Genomic DNA, 22,482 nt, shown 5'->3' with positions numbered 1-22,482 from the left:
TCACAAATGATAAAACAAACGCATAAGTAATAAAGACAAAGAGAACGAACGGAAACTTTTTTAAGATTTATGAAACACAAATATTATAATGGTCTAATCACAGAGGACAACTTAGAAATAAATTGGAAGGGCATATAAAGAAAATAGAAATAAATAAAAATGGGAATGAAAATATAAAAATAGTGTAAAGTGACAAAGGATAACAAAAATAGCTTGAACCTATAGAGAAGAGAAATGCAATGCATTAGTCATAATCTACCATGCTTGAATGGCTTGATGCTGATGATGAACTTTTAGAAGAAGTTCTGACAAGGTTCTTCAGGCTGTAATAATGCTTAGTTAGAATTCTAACCTAAAGTACAGTTTTGACGATTTAAAAATGTTATTACGTTAGTTAATATTATGAATTAAGTTGACTTTGTAAATTAAATATTTCACATTTATAAATACTGTAGCTGCCTTATAATAATTTAATTATTACCTACAATTATATAATAATTACCTTATTGATTTCAATTCAGTTTAATAATTGCAAAATGAGATAATTTTCATATAAAATTCTATTGTATATATCCTAAATAATTGTTAATGTAAAGAAACATTTCGAAATTGGAAGTAAATTGAATTTTATTTTCAATTCGCTTAACTTAATTATTATGTTTTAAGTTGAATTTAAATTTGGTTAAGAAATAAAACATATGTTGTTGAATTCAGTTCAGGAATACAGAGCTTAAAAGGATACTGAAAGATGAACTGCAAATGTCTAACAATTGGAAAAGAAAATAAAATAACTTTAAAGAAATTAGTTAAAATGGAAAAATAACTAGATAAAAAATAATAATTCAAAAATATGAATCAACTTACTGTAAAACACTATATATGCACATTACAATACTCTTGTTGCTTATAACTTAAATATTCAGAATGGTTAATAAATATATCCAATTCTTTTGCTTCAAATCAGTAGCTAACAATGAAAGTTTGATAATAATAAAACGTCCAAGATTCATTTTAATATTAACAACATCAAAGATGTATTTATTCCGAACCCAAATAGTCTGATAATTTTATTTGTTTGAAACGTGAGAAAGTAGATAGCACTGAATATCTATTATAGGAAAAATGAATAATTTTTATTTAAATTAAATTGTTTGTATATGAATGTTGATGTCTATGTTTAACAGGTGTATAACCTATGATTACGTTCCTATGTTTTGTAGAAAATTTTATAAATTTAGATTTGAACGAATATATATTTCGAACAAGAATATTTTTCAGAAGAAGTGCATGTACATGGATCATTCTGTTTATTTTGAGATGCCTCGAAACTAGAGGAATTGTGTCATTACTATCACTCAAAATGTTCACTTGCAGTTCTTAAATCAATAAATATCCGCAAAGTCACACACTGCATTTGAATGTTTACGTGAAAATAATGCCTAATTTAGCAATGTGTCATTTTTGGTTATTTTTTAAAGGAACGTTTACAAATTACGTAAGGCTCATCGGGGGGGGGGGGGGGGTAGAGTTAAGCATTCCTTATGAAACCTGACACGAGGGGGAGGGTTAGATACATTTTTTCTTCTGTAAGGTCATTGACCACATACATATGCTATTTTCCGTAATGATCTAATACCTGCGATTCGAATGCTTGCTTAATGTATAAAACGCGAGCTCAAGCTTTTAAGATAGCACGTGAATGCCGATTGAAACTTGATGCATACTCCATACCAGCTACTGTCACTAAAAAAGTAATAAAAACAAGTACCAACGGCCCCGGCGCGACTTGAGAGTCATATTTAATATACCTAACCAAGTAGTGTCATTATACAAGAATTTTTTAATGTGATTTGAATTCTTAGATAGATATATAGATATATTTTCAACCATATTACTTAGGTAAGAAAGGGAGGTGGATATCCTCAAACCTGACGTTTTCTTACATGGAGGTAGGGCATATCCAATATTCCAAAAATATGCTTTACGTAATTTGTAACCGTTCTCTAATCTAAAGAAACATTTATGTGATGGACATTTCAAGTTTGAGTGCCTTTTCAATTTTGCTTAATAATTTTACATTTTATTTGTTAGTTCATTTCTTGATTCACTTGCTGTTAACCAGTTGTACTAAAACAGATGATTCTCTTGATTTATTGTGTCAGTTTGTTGGTAATATGGTAACGACAATATTCTCATGTGGAATATTTTTGTTAATGTAAATCTTTACAAATTTCAAATCCACTTATAAAGTAAACAATGACGTAGATCCTTAAAAAATATTCATTGGTTCCGATTTTGTTTGCAGAATTCTTTAACTAGGTATCAGCAGTTTCTTAGAGTTACCACAGTTAGTCACATATTTCTAGCGTGTATGTTTAAGGTATAGTGAGTTTTCAATTAACAATGTCTTACGAATTGATTCCTCATTAATATTATTATTTGTATAACTAACGATTTAGTGGTAGATAAAAAGTATCATAGCGTTTAGAATCAAATTTCGCATTCGAGAAAACTGATCTTTAGACATGGAAAGAAAGGAATTATTTGGTGCTAGGTTATACAATAGATCGGGCCGGAAACGGTCTAAAAAATTTTATACGTTGGATTTGGCAAGGCACAAAATAGTTCTAAAGTACTTTTAAAAATGTCCTGTATATTTATGAAAAATATGAAGTGACATTTGGACGCGCCATGGTGTCTGTGAAATTATATGTTTATAAAAATAATACCTATTCCGGATCTAGTAAAAAAAAATAATGGGTCTACATCGCTATAAAAATCTCATAATTTTAAGTCGGTACCATACGATAAACGCATCGTGTGATCGAAAGTAAGCATGTCATTCGAAGACTGTTTGCCTTGGTATTGGAACAATGGCCATGGAAAATCTTTTTCTTTGACTCGTGTCAAAGGGGTACCCAACATTGGAACGAAGTTTTAACCAACACTTATTGTGCAACACACTTTTCGTCCTCTTGCATGCGATTGCTACATGTTTTGTATGAAAAACCAAAAACCAAACTTGCCAGTATCATCCAGTTTATTTCAAAATAATTTATATTTGTTGTATGCTGTTAATCACTTTTTTCCCAAGTTTTAATCAGAAAAGGTTCCAGCCTTCCTCCAATGTTCAGCCAACTTTAGAAGGTGAATGTGCAAACGTCGGACGCATCGAGTAGCTGCAGCATTGGATCTAGCCTTCCTTCCAATGTTCAGCCGTACGTTGGAACGCCAATAGTGGCGCAAACATATTATGTGGTACCGGCTTTATTTCAATATTTGGCCACGTATTCTGCTACAGTTCATTCACAATTCCATACTTGGTGCGGTACTGATTTGTTTTGGCGACTCTCTTGAAAAATATTCATTATCTAGAGAAAAAAACCCATAGGACCCAAATGCGAGTGTCGTTATCCAATATTGCAGAAATAGTAGATATGGCAGCAGCTAAAATTGCCACTGTTTCTCTTGAAAATGCTTACTCAGTTTCTTCAGACAATCCAGTAAATAAATAAGTACAGAAAAAAAGGAAAATCTCACTAACAACTTCTGCCACGTACAGTGAAATAGAATGACTCTATTTTGACCGAAGAAAAGAACAGGCTTGGTACTCAGCGAAGGAAGGCGCATTAATAGACGAGAAGAGCATAAAGTTCTTATAGAGAAAACATATATTTTGATCACTCAACTATTGCGGGCCTGGACAGCTGCTAATATAGTTAAAACTATATTATCTTGCTTAGAAGCTAAATCAGTATATCGAAACTTTAGGAAGTGAATTGATGTTATGGAACCAATGTAATACTGCAAAGAAAGACTCATGAAGCAATTAAAAATGATTTTTCAGAAAACGATCTAAGTTCCGATTGACAATACTCATACCAAATTATCTGTGCTATAATAAATTGAAGGTTTTTTAACCAACTGAGTAGAAAAATTATAGGAAAATTGAGACATGCGCGATGGTCGGTAATGGCTAACAGAGTATTGGGTCTTTATATTTCAATATGTGAGCTTTATGAACGGACAAATTTTATTATGTGGTTTATACCCATCAATATAGTTTAACATAAAAACAAAAGCATGATGTCAATATGGAGCGAAGCATTTAAAAATGTTATTGTTAATGTTACTAGCACAAACGTTTATTTTGGGTACTTAACCATGATAGCAGATTTTTTGTGCTATTTAAGAGAACTTGTGATTTGTCATATTTTGAAGGGTAGGAATTCTAGAGATACGGAAAAGTTGAAAGTAATTGAAATACCCGTCCTCAACTGGGATACTTATGACTATATCAACTATCGACGCTACACCTAAAATGATGAATATCCTTGAAAATTTTTCCTTTTTAATGCCTATGGCGCGTAACTAAAAACTAAGCAGACATTTCCAAAAGTTGTTTGTCATCTATCTGTATAATATAGTGAATGACCCATTATTTAAGTATTTGGATCATTGGAAGAGTTCTGCTTCTGTTTGATATGAACAAGACGTTTATTTACCAATTGAGTTGAAGCAATCAAAAACAAAGCAAGAGGAAATTATTGAAAGTGGAATTCTCATAGAATACTTTCATTGGATTAAAATATAATGTTTTTATTACGATATGGTTTACTCCGAACAAAAAGATTTAAGCTAATGAAATTCAAGTTATTTTTTAGCTGTTTTCCACATCATTTCATATCCGCATTGGTTTTTTTACGATATACACTATTTCACTTTAAAACGTTGATAGTTAATAACAAAAGTATCAGTCTATAGGTTTTTTAAATGTTCTTATAAGCTATAATAACCACATCATCCTTGATACTTATGCGACATTGTGATGAACATAGTAATATCAAAATATTTTGGCCGTGGCCGCGATTCTGCGAGTATTTTATTAAAAAATCAACTCAATGTATTTAAGTGTGTCTAATTTGAACATAATTCAGTAATATTTGAGGTCGTATAAACTTAGTTTTTGAAAGTACTTCTGGTTATATAAGACAAATGATATCAATATATCTGAATATAATTCATAAGAATATCATATCGTATAATTTTCTGAAAAGCTGCATCGGAAGAATTAGAACGGTACTGCAAAAGAGACAAAATCGAAAGAAAAGATGAAGAAATTAAAATTAACTATTGATACAATTGAAACAAGTGAAAATGTTAGGAGCTAAGATCTATGTAAATAAATCCAACACTACATAACTATATGTTTCTTTTTATCCCTGATCATTTTGTATATTGCAATTCATCACTTTCTATTACTGACCTAACATTATTGTAACTTTGTGAATAAATACAATTACCACTTAATTATGCTGTCTCGCTTTCATACAATAATAACTCACGGAATACCTCCTCAATATTCTTAATAATGAAACCATTACCCTAAAGACAATGCCCCTCCATTCGAAAAACGTATCTTCCACAATTGTGAATAAAAATAAACCATCAAACAATTCAGTCAGGAATCTTGCTGATGATTCAGAAATGAATACGTGTCGAGTGAGCAGAAACTACATTAAAATCTCCAGTTTTTTCTGTATTGCACTATGCATTCCTGAGAGTTTTACTAATTTTAAATACATTTCCACTTCAAATAAAAACGTTTAACTAAGTACAGTCTCACTTATTTCCATACACTCTATTAAAAAGATCTTCATTGACCATTCTCTTGTATAAAATTATCCAAAATATATTAGCTACCATTCTAAGTATGACATCTCTTATTGGTATAATAGGAAATTAAATTACAGATGATCTCGATATGAGTACGACAGCATTAAAAACTTTTGCAGATAATATCCAAATTCCTTCTGACCTCAAGCCATCAAGTATAAAGTCCGACATTATGGCAACAACATTGAAGCTCTCTTGTAGCTTCAAGTTTTTCAAGACAATATCTAGGAATTGGGAAGAGAATAAAAAGAGAATAAAAAGAACCGAAGAAATTCATCAACCAACCAACCAACCATATCTGTAACAGTTTATGAAAAACTGTTTGTAGCAAAATAGCAGCTCAACACTAAAGCAAATATTCAAGAGTTAATGCCATCAACGTCCTCCAAGATATCCAGTTGTACCACAAAATCTAATTCTTACTTAATACAATAACAAGAAAATATCACGCTTTAAATAATGAAATGATGGAAAATAACTTATGTAATGTTACAAAAATTATCTTCTAATGAAAAAATTTATGAGTACCTTCATCTTTAAGTATTGTAATAGACATTGAAATTAAAAAAAAATTAATTACTGATAATTGTGTTGTACTTGCAATTAATGGCGATAGGTTAAGATATTTTAGAAAAGTTGTATATAAATATATAACTGAGTTTTCCAAACTCTTTCAAAAACTTCGTATTGTATAAGATAAGGAGAAGATGAAGACAATAAATGACAAAAAATTTATTTATATTTGTATATGCACCATTTATTTTTAAGTAAATACCATAATTGAGAATAAGTATAGTATATAGTATATAGTGTAGTTATATATAGTAATTTTGACGGCTTTCATCAAAATATTTTGATAAATCTAACTGGATAAAAATTCAGTAGTGTATCCAATTTTTTCGAATCAGTTTCAAGCATCAGTTAAATTTTAAAACTAAAGGTTCAATTTTCTCAATTCAATGAACTTGTTTACGATATTGACGTTGAAATGTATTAATTAATAAATTATTAAGTTTACACTATAATAAAAGTTGGAAATAATGTATTACCTTTTAAAATACGCTTCCTTAAATGAAAAAGACGCATAAAATCTTCATAATGTGAATATGTTTATAAACAATTAATTATGCGTTTTAATGACCTTCCCGAATAACATATTGAAAAAACCTCAAGAATTTCACTGCAGAGATAAATAATATAAAAAATAATTTTGACCATGAAACTAGTTCAGTATGGTTATGATTTTTCGTGAGCGCTGTCAACAACTTTTACAATATTACTTGTATAATTATTATCGTTATTATCAATATTGATAAGCAATAATTTTGCTTTGTACATTTTTTGATATTTTTTCTCATTACAGGTTCCGACTTCTGGGTCATTAGCTGTATAATTTTGGATCCTATCTGTATGCTCTATATTCTCTATGTTTTCCGTAATGATTTATGTATTTTTAGTCTCTTCTAATCAGTTTGAAATAATATTTTAATCACGAAGAACATATAAAAAGATCCAAGAAGTGAATAATTGAAGAAAACTATTCTCTATGTTATTTACACATAGCAGTTTCTATTTTACTCTTTAAATATCTTATGATTCAATTACGTTGTTTATTTTTTTTTTTTGATTTTCATATTTCAGTTAATAATAATAAAATGTATTGAATTGGGGTGACATTGACATTGGATAGCTTGAGCTCCTAATACGAAATATTAGTTATTCGTACTATTATATTTATATAATTTATAGTTGCTGTCGTTTGCACGATACCTTTTAAAAAAGATTGCATTCATCTTTTCTCTAATATATTATTTTATTGCTCATATAGTCCTCAATACCTCTTCAGCTGTACTTAATTAATCCTATTTTGCTTGATATAGCCATTTCTTCTGGTACAACTAACTGCGTTGTGTTCTGAGATCTGAGCAACCGCCTGCGTGTGTTTTATAATTACGTCAAACGCTAAGTTCAAGTTCGTCGAGGTCTAAAATGGATTGCGTAAAAGGTATCAAACCGTTGAAAGGTGCTGAAGATTAGCCGACGTAGAAGGATCGTGTTATGGACGTATTGGAGTTGTATGATGCGGTCGGAATAGTTGGAAGTACCAGGAAGAAGCCTGAGCTTTCATCTGAATCCCCAAGTAAGGCTGAAAAGACAGAACTCGAAGCATATAATAAGTCAAGCATGGATCATTCTGGTTCAGCAGTTTGACAACAAAGCTGAAGATCAGTTGTTTCGACAGTGTCTTGATTTTTTCAGTATGGAATGGGATGATAACGAAGATCTGTGAGTTCGCTGACAGCTTGAAAACGCGTAAGATAGAAAGCGTCGATGATTTTCTTGAGCTGTTGTACGTCTCCATGATACTGCACATTTTACCTAAGCGTTTTGAATAATTCAAGTCGAGTTATCTAATGATAAAAGCAAGCGAAACGAAGTCGGTAGAAGATCTCTTGTCTGCTTTGATTTTGCATTTACCTAATGTTGCCACCTTCGAAATCTCGTGACGCTACAAACAATGGAGGCAGCAGAAAAAGAAAACTAATTGTTCGAAATGCAAGTACTGTAATTCTAAAGGCCATTTAATTAGTCAATATTCCAAGTGGAAAGCTGATGGGATGCCCAAATATCCAACAAGAGCAGGAGGAATTAGCGCTACAACAGTTACTTCTATCGGGAATTAACGGAAGGGCTCACAAGGTAATGTGACCGATTCCCATGTTTTTCTAGTCTAGATTAGCAGTGACGTGAAAATGGCTATCCCAAATGACCAGTGATGGATTGGTGATAGATCCACACACCACATTACATCAAATTTAAACTGGTTCACTGGTTTTCCAGCAACTTCAACTTTGACTACTGTCAAAGCTGCGGGAAAGAAATTCATCAAAGCTTTTGGCTATGGGACAATTGAAGTGACCGACTATGACGGTGGAAAGTTAATAAGCGTGATAATATTCACGCTTATTGACATATGGTATGTGCTCGACATATCTCGAAACCTCGTCTCTATCCTCGCTGCTCACGATAAAAATCCGAATAGCAAGTTTGAATTAACTGACACTTGTTCTAAAAATCCTCAACACCAATCCAAGCTTATTTCATTATGTTAAGGAGTTTTTCAAAATATTATGTGTAAAATTCTGGATTTTATTCATAGAAATTTCAAAGAAAATGCATTAGTATTAAGCTGAAATATAAAGCAATAAGGAAAATGAATGTTTGTAATAAAATTGAATGCTTATTTTTCATTATCAGATTTTAATTGTATCGCACGTAGTGGAGAAAAAGGAAATAGCTGAAAGACTTGCTAAAGTGGGGGTGAATCAACCCTTCATAGGACCTGAATCTTTTTGTGGTATTAGTTATTGTTATTGTTATTGGAATAATATAGAGGGGTTGAGACAGGAAAAAATACTATAACCATGGAAGATCTATTCAATGTATCAATCTAGGCAAAAACAATTTTGTCAGGGTGTTGTTGTCTAAATGGACTTAGGAAGACGTTAGGTTCAGCAGAAACGGGCAATGTGCAGATTCTTTTAACTAGAGGACGAAATTTGAGGTACTTCGGAATACCAGAGCAGTACAACTGATATCTCACATCCCGTACAGTTTCTGAAAGGAGTATGAGTTATAGATCAGTTGTAAACATTGAGGATCTCCAGTGTCACAGCAAAAAAAGGGGACACAGAAAACAGATTCTAGGGTCGTAGTATACATGAAAAATTCATCGTATACATACACGCAACTAAATCGTCTTGAAAATATAGAGCAGTACTCCAATCTCTATTTTTATTTATTATTTATGTATTTTTCATCATATTTTGTAAATTAATTAATTATACATTATTAATTATTGAAGATTTATTCAATCTTATTTAAAAAATTGTAAGTTTAAACTGAAAACACTGGAATTGAAGTTGAAACGTGAAACAAGAAACGTGAAACTTTTATATCAATTCAAAATATTTGTCAGATTTATTACCTATTTATTTTATATCTCAAAAATTATTAATTAATAATAAATACTTACTTCATGTGAGTAAAATATGAAATAAGTAATCCAAACACAGAAAGTTATATAAAAGGTTATCTGATCTTGTCACAAATATGGCACATTTCACTAGAATGAAAATGATATTTCACAAACTACGAAGATGCAGTAGTTGTGTAGTGCGAAATTACTGCTTTTTATGGTAATGTGATACAACACCTCTCGCTAAGGTTTGCAGACTGACTGATGGTATTGAATGGATAATCTATATACCACTGAAATCATTTATTTGGTTTTTGTTTCACGTGTATGAATGACCAGGAATATACAAATTTCGTTTGTCGCGATAGAGATTCAACCAGTTGTTATTTTTTAGTACCACCTACAGTCAGAATTGACCAATAAATATTTTTTTTCTCAAACATGACTAGAAAATTAATGGACGCTAACTGTTAATGATAACAATGTTTACAACATTCATATTTAATTAAATATTTAGATTTAAAGCATGGTTTCATCATGAATATTAATCACTGTTAAATATAGACAACGCTTGCACTTTCCTCTAAAACTTTTTAGTTAATTTGCATTATTATTTAATTTTCTACAAATTATTTATTTCCGTTAATATGATATTTATGATGAAAATTTTAATAAATGATATTTCTACTTTTCACGTTCACTTTTTACCTAAATGATAAGGATAAAAATTGTAATGGTAAATATTTAGTGAAAGCAAATTAGCAGCTTATGTAGAATCGCAAATTTCTGATCTCATCCAAAATTTCAATGTCAAAATAATCGCAACTATTTCTTTAACGTTGTAAGCCGTTCAAATTTACAAATATTAATATTTTTCTTGATAAATTGTCATGATTTTAGATCTCTTCTGATAGAAAATTAGTTTCAAAAAACATTAACAATTTGCATAATTATATTACTCTATATATCATCTACAACATAAATATCAAAATAAAAATCTGTTTGAACAACAAAAAATAATTTTTCCTCAATTGTTACATTTCAAAGAATGTAGCGGCCATCAATTACATTATTCGTAGTTACATTAAAATTTATAATAATTTTATAAATTTTGCGATTGAAAAACAAACAATCAGAAGAAGTTGTAAGCTAATTAGAAGCCACATCAAATTCCTGCCTGTGGTTGACTCTCACTATTTTCCAAAATACTTAACATCAGGATTGAGTGAAACACGGCTTTCACTAGATTAAGTAAAATACTGCAAATACCATAATACTGAACCTGAGAAAACTAGTTTCTATAAAACACTTTTCAGAACCGAATTTAACTATGGATTTCATGTCCCAAAAAAATTCCAATCTCATTTTTGTGATCAATACGAACATAAGTCAGCAGAAGACAAGAAACTCGACAAACAGAAAGCTAAAAATTATTCATCGTTTGAATGTTTTACGATGGGTCTTGAAAAAATACTGTTAACCCTAAGTTTGCAGGTGGGGCAATTGTATTATTCGAATAAAACTAAAAACGTACAATATTACTTTGTACGGTATGTATCTTGGACAAGCTCTAAATTACATGTGGCATGAAGGTACCTACTTGTTTGTAGAAACAATCAGTTTCATTGAGACCAAAAGTTTATGGAATCATGAACTCTGAGATGGAGTGTGATTCTGTACAATCCACTCGAGGTAGACAAGTGAATGTATTCACGCTAGAAAGTTGGTATATGGTAGCCCGAACAGCCAAGATCAGAAAACCATTTTGGATACTAAAGATTTCAGTAGCTAAGTTATAACAAACAAAACATTGCCCGACAATGAGGAAAACGTGAAGTGCCTAAGAGTTAAATGGTTCCAGAATCGCAAAACCAACACCAAAACAATATACTGCAAATACCATCTCAGTGATAATTATTTCCAATCAAATCATACAGCGACGACTGCTTCGGAATCAATCGAGCATTGATAATATATCACAGTTCTACAAAGCCAAACCCAAGATCAACAAAGAATAATTACAAGATCCATTAGAACTATATAAAAAAAGAAACCATTCCATTCGCCTACCACGACTTCTACTCTATAAAAATTTAGAGACAGAAGACATAATTGATGATCAAGACAACAGTGACTTTGAGAGGGGTAATTATGACGTATAAGATAATAATTTCAATATTTTTATATATCTGAGTTAGTAATAATAACATTTCAAAATCATTTTTGGTTTTATTTCAAATAAAAACACACCAAATATTATTAATTTTAGTAATAATTGTAGTGAAGTAAAAATTAGACAATCAAAAATGAATGCTGCTTTTATTGGAGTTTCCTGGGAAAAATTGATATCCTATACCAAATATTTCTGTAGTCATAGGCAGTGACACACATTATGATGCAAATTATGCACTGAGTTTCCAGGGTTCAAAAGGCGTATGCCACATAAGTTCGGAAATTCTAATTTATGGATGATATATTAAAATATCAGATTTTTATCATTAAAAATAAATGAACTACAAACCAAAAACTTGAGTTTTATAAGCTTCAAAATTATTTTGCGCCGATTTCTTGTTTCAAGATGGTGGGGATTATGTCTATTACTTTTCAAGGTGACGTTTTATTTAATAAAACTATAAATTTCATTACTTATATAAATTTAACTATTTATTAGTATTTGTATTTTGTTTTTTTATGTAATAATTATTATAGGATGAAAATATGATATAGTATAATAATGATAGGGTTCGAAAAAATAAGAGATAAAGAGAGAAATAGAGAGGAAAAAGGAATAAAAGGACTCTAGATGTATTATTCGTTTGTTACATGCAGATATTTTCTAAAATGATAGCACAATGAGGTATTGACTTTGGCGGTCTTTCTATCTATGCATTTGCCTTTCAATCGTTCGTTGCTATTGATTGATAACATAAACATGAACTGACCACTTCGGAAACTTGCAATCCATCTTTCAAGGATAGCCATGGATGAATTTAGGGCCTCTGCAAAGGAAAGGCCGCCACTCTTTGTTACTCCAAGGCCACCAAACCTCTAAATTCGTCCATGAGAATAATTCATTATATTCATTATATCTTGTACAAAAAAAGTCACATACAATGCGGTTATTTTTTGCGTTGTAATAAGACAAATATCTGATGGTAATTTCAACATGAGATTTTTGTTTACGACTGATTTGGGGAAATACGATTGTGCTAATCAATATTCCATTGAATGATACCTCTAAATTATCTTAATTTCAATTTTTAACTAAATTTTTTGATAATTTATTGATATTGTAAATATTGATGACAAAGTTGTTGAATTTAGTTGTTCACTCCTTGATAGTTATAACAGTTTTCTAATATTCTGTATTTCTTGTTCATCATTGAACAATATTTACATTTATCCATTCAAGACAGTTTAACACCAATTACCAACAGAGATGAAACTTTATTGACGTCACATTGGTATTTTGAAACGCGATTAGGTTATTGGAAATGAATTTTTAATAAAACATATATACTCAACCTAACAGAAAAAAAGAGTTTAATTTATAAAAAATGTGTTGCAGCCTGTTTCTATTCATCGTCGCTGTTGAATCTTCTACCCCTTAACACGGCATCCAACAAAAGATAGTCGAACAGGGCCAGATCAGAATTATATGGTCGGTATTTATTTTCCGTGAAGTCACATTCATATGCAGTAGTATTGGGATGAAGTAAGCGCACACCTCGGCTGATTTTACCGCACTTTTATTAGATACTTTATTGACAGAACTGCCCGAGTCAGAGTAATATGTCACATTCACTGTTGTATCTGATTCTCTAAAGTCAATCAAAGAGATACCTTCGCAGTCCTAAAATTTTTAGCCATCGCTTTTTTGGTGCTTTCTTTGACATTTGTTATGTTTGGAACGGGCTCTCCTGTCCGATGCGACTCCATGGAATCTCTTTTGGATATCGGATCAAAGTAAGAGACAATAGTTCCATCACCTATTACAATTGCTCACAACAATCTATTCGACGCTGCTTTTGTACCGCCCTGAGAATTCTAGACACCCACCTTGCAAAACTTTTGTTATATCAAAATGCTACTGTAGGATACTTTGAAAGCTTGTTTTGGAAATGCCGGTTTTTCCTCCGTTTTCTTGTGTTTTTAGGCGCCGGTCCCTTAGAACAATTTGTTTTTGATTTGTGTTGGTGTTAACTCTTCTTTACTTAAAATTTTATAATAGCGCGAAACTCAATTTGAGACATTTTTCAAGACTTGTCCTCGTTCGAACTCTACTAATAAAATGGATAGAAGCAGCAGCGGCTCTATTTAATATATGAAACCGCACTTACTAAACAATTTATGTGAATATTTATGTTGATTAAAAACTGAAACCAAATTTTTCATTTGGAAGAAAACTGAAAATATAGGTTGGAGACAACAAACATTTCAAAAAGTCCTTATTGTGATTTGCAAACTATAGATCTCAGAGAATTTGCTCACAATTAATTAAATCATGCAACGCCGCTTAGTCAAGACGAATTTTTTCGTATCTTCAGTTTCTGAGTTTTTTGTAAATATACTTGTTAAAGTATATTTGTTTTTACAACAGAAATTTTGAGTTTTGAAATAAATACATCTTCGTTTTCAATATATTTTTTTTTAATTATTGATTGCTCTTAGTTAAGAAGAAGTAACAACAGACCCTCGTGTTTTAAATGTCTTGATTGGAATCGTAAAGAAAAACAAATAATATCAATGAAATTGTTCTTGTAAACTGAATAAAATTCAATTTTCACTATTTCCAAATCAATAATTGCATGGGTGATAAGAGAAAGCCTCAATAATAGCCTCAATAACCTCAATAAAGCAAAGTACAAGTTACATTTATATAATTTTATTCCATTTATAAATATTATTACCCTTTTATATACAAAGTTTGAAACCCAATATGTAAATAATTTTCTATGGCTCTTACGCATATTTCACGAATTAGTTGCTATTTTATTTTTATATTCAATCTCAATAAAATCACGAATTTTTATTCATATTCATGTGAAGACATACGATATTTAAACTAGAATTTATTTTTACAAGGAGGTGATTTTTCAATCAACTGTAAACTGTCATCCATTGATTTCAATTGACAAATTGCATTGTGTAGAATAAATAACCAGGGACGTTACACCGCAACGAATATTTATTTAACCCGATATATAGTAATATAGAAAACAACTGCGTCGGAACAAAAATTAGGAAAAAGTTAATAATCCCGAATTAATGTCTGGAAATGTTGTTTATGTGACATTCATGCACACAAGAATGCATACTTTTTTGAACTCATCAAAAAATGATAAGAACATTATAACTTCAAGGGTTAAATACAATATTATCTATATTTAAATAGTTATTTTGTGAAAACCATACAAGATGGAGCGTAGATTTGCATTTTTAAAGTATCAATACCCTGTACTAAAAAATGAGTCAAATCAATTAAGTTTCATTATTATTGTTTACTACAAAAGTGTTTAGGGAAATTAGAAGCTATTTAAACCGTTGTTTGGTTAAGAAATAAATTCATAGATATTTGTTAACTTATTGTGACTTTAAATCATTATATAATGAAAAAAAAATAGCCAAATGAGGTGTATACCTCCTTGTTAACAGCTCTTTTACTTCGTGTTGTGGTTTATTTTAAACATTTTAAACCCCGTATTGTAGCTTCGTAACTTTTTTAGATAATTAAATTGGGTTTATGTCTTTTAAACCTTCTTATTTACGGATTAGTATGCTGGTATTTTGTCTAGAATGAAAATGACGATATCAAAGGAAAGAAAAATATTTAAAAGTACTCAATAGAATTTGAAAGGAAGTTATGAAATTTTAAATAGTAATAAATTGATATACGTTTTGTATTTTTCTAGTACTCAATATTTTTTCGTGAACTTTCTTCTAGAACCGTGTAAAAGTTTAATTAAGTATAAAAAAATATGGTGGTTGAAACGAGTTAAATCTAACATTCTCATTTTATAAAATTTTGATTACAAAAAATAATGAAGAATGGAATTGTGAATGCCTCTGTTAATATTTTTCTAGTGGCAACTATTTAATAAAAAAAATGTAAATAAAGCAATTAGGGCACGCGATGACCTCACAAACATAACCTCGAAATGTGAAATTTATTAACATTGATTGAGCAGTACATGTTAGTAGATTCTCATTAATTATTTACATTTTTCACACTTTCACTGTCTTGAATGTTTAGTTGTACTATTCATATTTACTGTAATTCACATAAAATGTCTCATTTGATAAAGTAATACATTTAACCAGAAGAATCATACGAAGCTACTAAAACGTACTTAGAGGTAGTAGCTCGAGATTCGACTAATTGGTTGACGAAATGCAAGGGAAAATGTGTTAATTATTTCTAATGACGAATAGTTAACGTCCTCGTGTACACTTTATGAGAAAACTGCATTGGCAATTACTTGTTGCAGAAAGCAGATAATATTGCAGCACTGCAAGAGTTTTAATTGTGATTGTAAGATTCTATCAAGTGAAAGGATTTAGTGATTATCTAGTCCCGAGAAGTAAAATGTTAATTAAAAGTTTCTAGATAATGATTAATTTTTATATTATTCAGTACTAGTATTTCAGGTAATCGAAAATTGAGCTAATGAGCTAAACAATTCAAACATGTTTTTTCATAAATCATGCATGCTAGTCTCTTAATAAATAATCAATGGTGTTTTTTTTTTAATAGCATTGTTACAATTAACCGGCAGCGATGACCCTGCTATATGCAATTCATTTCCCTTGAAAGTTTAACAGAAACCTTATTTTTCAGTTAAATATATCTTATTTGATATAAAAGTGGGAAATACATTTTAAATGACTAATGAAAACCTTGAGAATGCCTTTGAATATGTTACACATAAAGAGTATATACCTATCTACTTCTATCTACTATTGATTTAAATAGATAACAGATATATTTGGATTTTATTTTGGAAGATTATTTCTTATTCAAATATACCAGATTTTGTTTAATACCAGTCATATTCAATGTATAATTTCAATATTCACTCTTTAATATAGTCTTAAAAGTTATGTCAGTTTTCTGTGAAAGCATGTCGTAAATTGTTAAGACCAGTCTATAATTCTATGATTGTTTTACTTTCTTTTAATCATTATCTCTTTTTGTTTATTTACTATGCAGTATGTTTTTATAATAAATAGTACAGAGGGGGATAAATGTGAATTTCGTATATTGTTAAGACATTACTGGATAAAAGACTAAAGCAGCCGTGACGGCAAAGAAAATATGTGAAATTGAAGGGACAGACACAGATAAGGAGCAGTAGAAAACCAAACCAGCACTTTGATTATCGTACTCCATTGGAGCTTCTAAAGATACCATATATCGCCTTTAAAAACCATAAGATAAGATCTGTAGAAGGTGTCGAATAGTGCCACACGGATTAATCGAGGTTCAATCGAAACTACGAGTAAACAGCTACTTGCCCTGCCGAGAAATGATTAGACTCTTGCTTGCCAAACCCAGATCAGTGGTTAGACAAAGGACATTTACTACAGCACGTCGCAAAGCGAGGTCGATTCGAACGGAAAATGTTGTTATTATGTTTCTTTTGTTCAGTGTACTTTTAAATCATTCCAGATGGTCGAGCTATCAGTGTCGAGGTATATAGTGAACAGCTAATGCGAATGTATGATGTTTTATCGAGGAAATATATCGAAGAACTTGGTGGTATTGAAAATCTTGCAAATTTAGATCAAAACGAGATATTGAAAATGCAGTGCAACAATTTTTTGCATCTAAACCCGAAAAATGGTTTTACGAAGGTCTCAAGGAGCTTGCAAAACATTGAATTAAAACTCTAGAACACGATGGGTTATACTTCGTTTATTGAGGTTTTCTTCTTGAATGATTACTTGCATATAAACAAAGTGAACATTGGAAATCGAATTTATTTATATATTTTTATTTATATATATATTTTTGGCTACCTGCAATTACAATATTAATTTATTATTCATAAAACAAACAATAGTTCAAATTAGCGTGAATTGTAGGGTTTCTAATCGATACTTTCCCAAACTGTTATGACACAATTGTAAAACACTTGAAATCAAGTACCAGCAAAAATATATTAACTGTAATTGCTCAAATATTTCTAGTGTCTCTACTGATTCAAAAAATACACCGTTCTAGTATTTTAGTTCGTTGTGATGCAGCGAACTTTCCAGAACCGGGAAAGGTTTAGAATCTCTGGTTTATAATTGGTACTTCTAAGTTTCATTCATCACATAAAGTATCTTGTAGTATCAATATCTTCTTTGATATGAAGTATATTTGTCATTGTGGAGAAACTTGACCAAAACGTAAATATCTTCATCTTGTGTTGGATATATTTGAGTATAATTCATATGAATCAAATTTTACCTGCAAGGACAAACCTGCCGAACCGATGTTTCTAATCCGGACTAAAAATATTCACGAATTTTCTATATTCTATAAATTAGATGATCATTTCCCTAAATTTGGTGTTATTTATCATATTATATTCTGAATAAGAATAAATGATAATTAAATGTTAATTTCATCCAATACTTTGGCAATGAATCCTACCATATCAAAGATTGGTTTCAATTTGCTTAATAGACCAAAAATATTTCATATTCAAAATAATTTACTATGAGTTAGAGAGAATTTATTCTATAATACATAGACAATCGACCCCTCACTAACAGGTATGGTTTGTTAAAGAACAAAATGTGATCTCTAAATCTTAAATATTTATTTGGATCACCACCATATTCCAGTAAGGATTCTTAGCATTTCTCTTATGTTTTGGCTTTCATCTACAGTCCACATTAGCCAGAAGTAATAATTGGTTCCCATATCTAAATGCATTATAAAAAATAATAAGACCGTTTCTTTGTCATTTGAATATATAATAATTGAAATGTCAGTCTTCGAAATTTAACTTCTTTTTAGAAACCGTTTCATTGCATTCGGAATTTAATTGGAGATGGACCAAACTTATCATTGCGATTTATCTTTTCCACATAATGTTAACTATCTGTTAACATCATATTCAAATGTCTGCATTATGCAGAAAGTTTCAATATACCTACTCATTGAACAAAATTTCATTTTTCAAAGGGATGACCTTGTTTGAGATTGGAAAATAAATGTCTTATGACTAATATAAAAAATATTTCTTACTACTTCAATGAAATAGGAAATGTTGGCTTATTTTCGTCTGGTCTGGTTAAAAAATTATTTTTTCGTTTATTACGCATTTACGTTTCTTCTTAATTATGTAGTGTTAATAATAACGATGACAAAGTTGACAAATTAGTTAATGAAGACGCTATTTGTGCACAATTTACGAAATATACACTAGTTTTAAACACTAGAAAATCACATTTTAAGCAAACGAAACTAAAAATTAGAAGACAATTTACTTCAAATAAGGGAAATATAATTAATAAAGTTTATTACTTTAATTTTAAAGAGCGTGAGTGTACTTAATATCCATTAATGTGAACATAGAGCTATTATAAAATTATCAGAAAAAGCACCTTACGGTTTTTCACATTGAGTGCAAAGTTTCCGTTACCACCAAGCTAATGCAAGCGTTTAAGAGAATAATTTCAATTGTATCTAACCTCTAGCTTCCTGCTTTTTCAAAATATTTTTATAATTTAAAATTATTAAAATGAAGGTCCATTTTAAACGAAAATATAAACTATATTAATTTTCGAAAGTCAATTTTTATCTGTTCATAGTGACAGCGTGAATCATATTTTTAAATAAGAATGAAACTTGGGTGCGCAGTATCAGGATATTTTCAAACTCTTACCGCGTTTCGTAGCAATTACACTACATTCCACCTTTGTACAGAAATATTTCAATTTATATATTACTACAAACTAAATTAACTGTGTTTTAAAGACATATTTACGTTAGGCACATTGAGTTTCGAGAAGAATGAAGATGAAAACATGAGATGTATTTATTATTGTTTGAAAACACAAAAATGAAAAAACATAGAAACAAAATTAACATATTTCAAGCGAAATTCCATGAAACTGGATATTGATTATGGTATGTAAAGATGACGTTAATATTCACCATACTTTTCCACTTATGTGTTGCAAATACCTCACTATACAAATAAGGATAAGTAGTTTCAATTCATTTTGTGTAATAATCATAAAAACAAGAACAATTCGTCAGGATTTATCGTAAAAATAACATATACAACTCGATAGAAAGTAACTCTCTCGCATGTTGTTTCACTTAGCTAACGCCTCATTCCTTAGCCCATACAGTAACCTGAACTGCTACTTCAGACGAAATAGTGGCAAAATATTGAAAGAACTAACGTCAAATTAATTTTGCACAATTCTATATTCTCTTGACTGCTTTTAGTAACACCAAAAAAAATCAAGAAGAGTTAAGCTAAGAATACATTTTTAACACGTTCCGTATTAACACGTGTCAACATGACACGTCAGAATGCGACAGATCAGATAGACCGGACACATATGTGTGTTATAAAACGTGTGTGCCAGTTGACATTTTGATGTTTTTAACCTGTTAAGTAGTATCCTCGACCTTCAGGTTTACACATTCACAATCTTCCGGAGCTTATAATATAATGGAGCACCTACAAGAAGAGATGGATTGGTTGGATGGAGAAGAGGAAATGGTTGCGGTTACTGCAGCATTGCTTGTGCTACAATATGCATCCAGGGAGTACTGGGTTCATCCAATAAACCAACGTAGGCACGAATGTGGTGAATATCATGTTCTGTGGCCCGAAATTAGCAATGACGATGACAGGTGTAAAATGTATATCAGGATTAACAAGAAGGGATTCGACGTGATTTAATTTACTAGGAAGTAAATTAAAGAAGCAAAATACAAATTTTAGAGAAGCAATATCTCCAGAGGAACGACTTTTAATAACTTTAAGGTAGAAAACAACAAAATACAATATTATATTTTCTCAAATACAACCGAGTATAAAATTATTATAAAACTAGACATATTTTTATTCAAATAATTCAGAATATGTGTAGAGAAGTCATGCACTAATTAGGGTTTAGTAATAAACAATAGAAAAATAGAATTTACGGTACATAGTAGAGAAACAAAACTATTTATATTTAACTATACTCTCACAAGCGTTATGACAAATTTTGACAGCTATACTTTAATATGGCGCCAACTAATGTACATAAAAACGGTATTTCTTATTACGTATTTTGATTCAAATAATTTGAAAGATATGGAAAGAAGTCATGCATTAATTATGGTGGAGAAATAAATAATAGAAAAACTAAATTCATAGTAATCAGTGAAGAAGCATACGAAACAATAGCACAGTAATTAAGATGTTATTGAAATTTATCTACTTAAGAATCATGATCAATCTTAATGATAGCCATAGCGAACCATAAAAAAAGCATTAAACATCGGAAATTACATTTGACGTGATCAAATATCAGACTTGTAACGTAATTTTAAAAAATTTATTCGATACTTTAAATACTAAAATAAAATCTTGTATAGGGTTAATCTTGGTGATTATATAAAACAATCATAAATGTATGTCTATTATGAGAGAAACACTCGTGATGAGTTTTGCGAAAATAATTTATACTGGAAAAATTATCCAAACATTGTTGTTTAAAAAATGAGAGTAGACCTCTCATTAACGAGCTGGAAGTGTTAACAGATAAGCGGTTTCTATGAATTGATCAACATCATTTTAACAAACAGAGCGTCAAAAATCAAGACAAACAGTAGCATCAGCAACGAATAACAGTTTTTTTTTATTTCCGTAGGGTTCTATCCCATATATTGAATTGGATAATTTCAGTACAATGACATCTTTTTAACTAAATTTTGATCATAATATTTTTTATTCTTAAAATTTGAAATACTAGGATTTCTTAAAATGAAAAAGTTGTTATATTATTTTCAAACGTTTGAGGTTAATATACTCTACATCACTTTTCTTGTATATATGAATCTTGGTCTCTTGGTCTTTCTTATATCATGAATTAAGCAAAAAAAAATATTTACAACATATTTGGTCATGTTTTCTCTGAGTGGATATTGAAATATCGAGCTTTATACTCTTAATGTTATTTCAAATTATCCCATATCAACAAATTTTTTAAAAATTTAGTTCAATTGAATGAAAAAAAAAATAACAAATTCCCCTAGTTTGTTATTTAAAACGAACATGAGGATTTAGTTCTTTGAAAGCAAACACATTATGGGAAAATTTATTCACTTATTTCTTAACTTTAGGAATATCAATAATTCAACCAGAATAAAATACATTTCTAAATAAAATAAACTGTCAAAACATGCTTCTAATTTCAATTTCGCTGAAAATTATTCATTATTCGCTTAAATTTACGCATGTAAAATGAATCAGATGCTGTTTCCCTGAAGAGCAATTGAAAAATAAATTTGATACAAAATATCTTTCTAATTGTAATAAAGGGGAAAATTAGTTGTTCTAAAACTAAAAACGTCTATTGTTAGACTTTCTTCACAATAGAAGAAAAAATACATAACCTTTTCACCAAAAAATTTCAATTGTTTACCAGACTATCATTATTACTTCTCATACAATGAGTCAAGCACTGTTCTCTGAAAGGCAATTGATATATCGAAGAATTCATACCGACGTTTCAAACAAAATACATCTTCAATTGATATAAACTGGCAAAAGTTAAAAAATGTAACCTTGTAGCTTTAATTTAGTTCAAAGCGGTTGTGGGAT

At 30.1% G+C, this 22,482-nt stretch overlaps 1 protein-coding gene across 2 annotated transcripts in view; it reads right to left on the bottom strand.

Annotated features, from left to right (window-relative positions):
* LOC130892271 (synaptic vesicle glycoprotein 2B) overlaps positions 1 to 22,482 on the bottom strand; it is a 60,081-nt gene that overhangs the window by 11,256 nt on the left and 26,343 nt on the right. The gene's annotated exons all lie outside the window — the stretch shown is intronic.

Source organism: Diorhabda carinulata, chromosome 1 (genome assembly GCF_026250575.1).
Source record: "Diorhabda carinulata isolate Delta chromosome 1, icDioCari1.1, whole genome shotgun sequence".
In the NCBI taxonomy this organism is placed as follows: Eukaryota; Metazoa; Arthropoda; class Insecta; order Coleoptera; family Chrysomelidae; genus Diorhabda; species Diorhabda carinulata.
The sequence above is the reverse complement of the archived record's forward strand: the minus strand, read 5'-3'. Positions and strand labels throughout refer to the sequence as shown.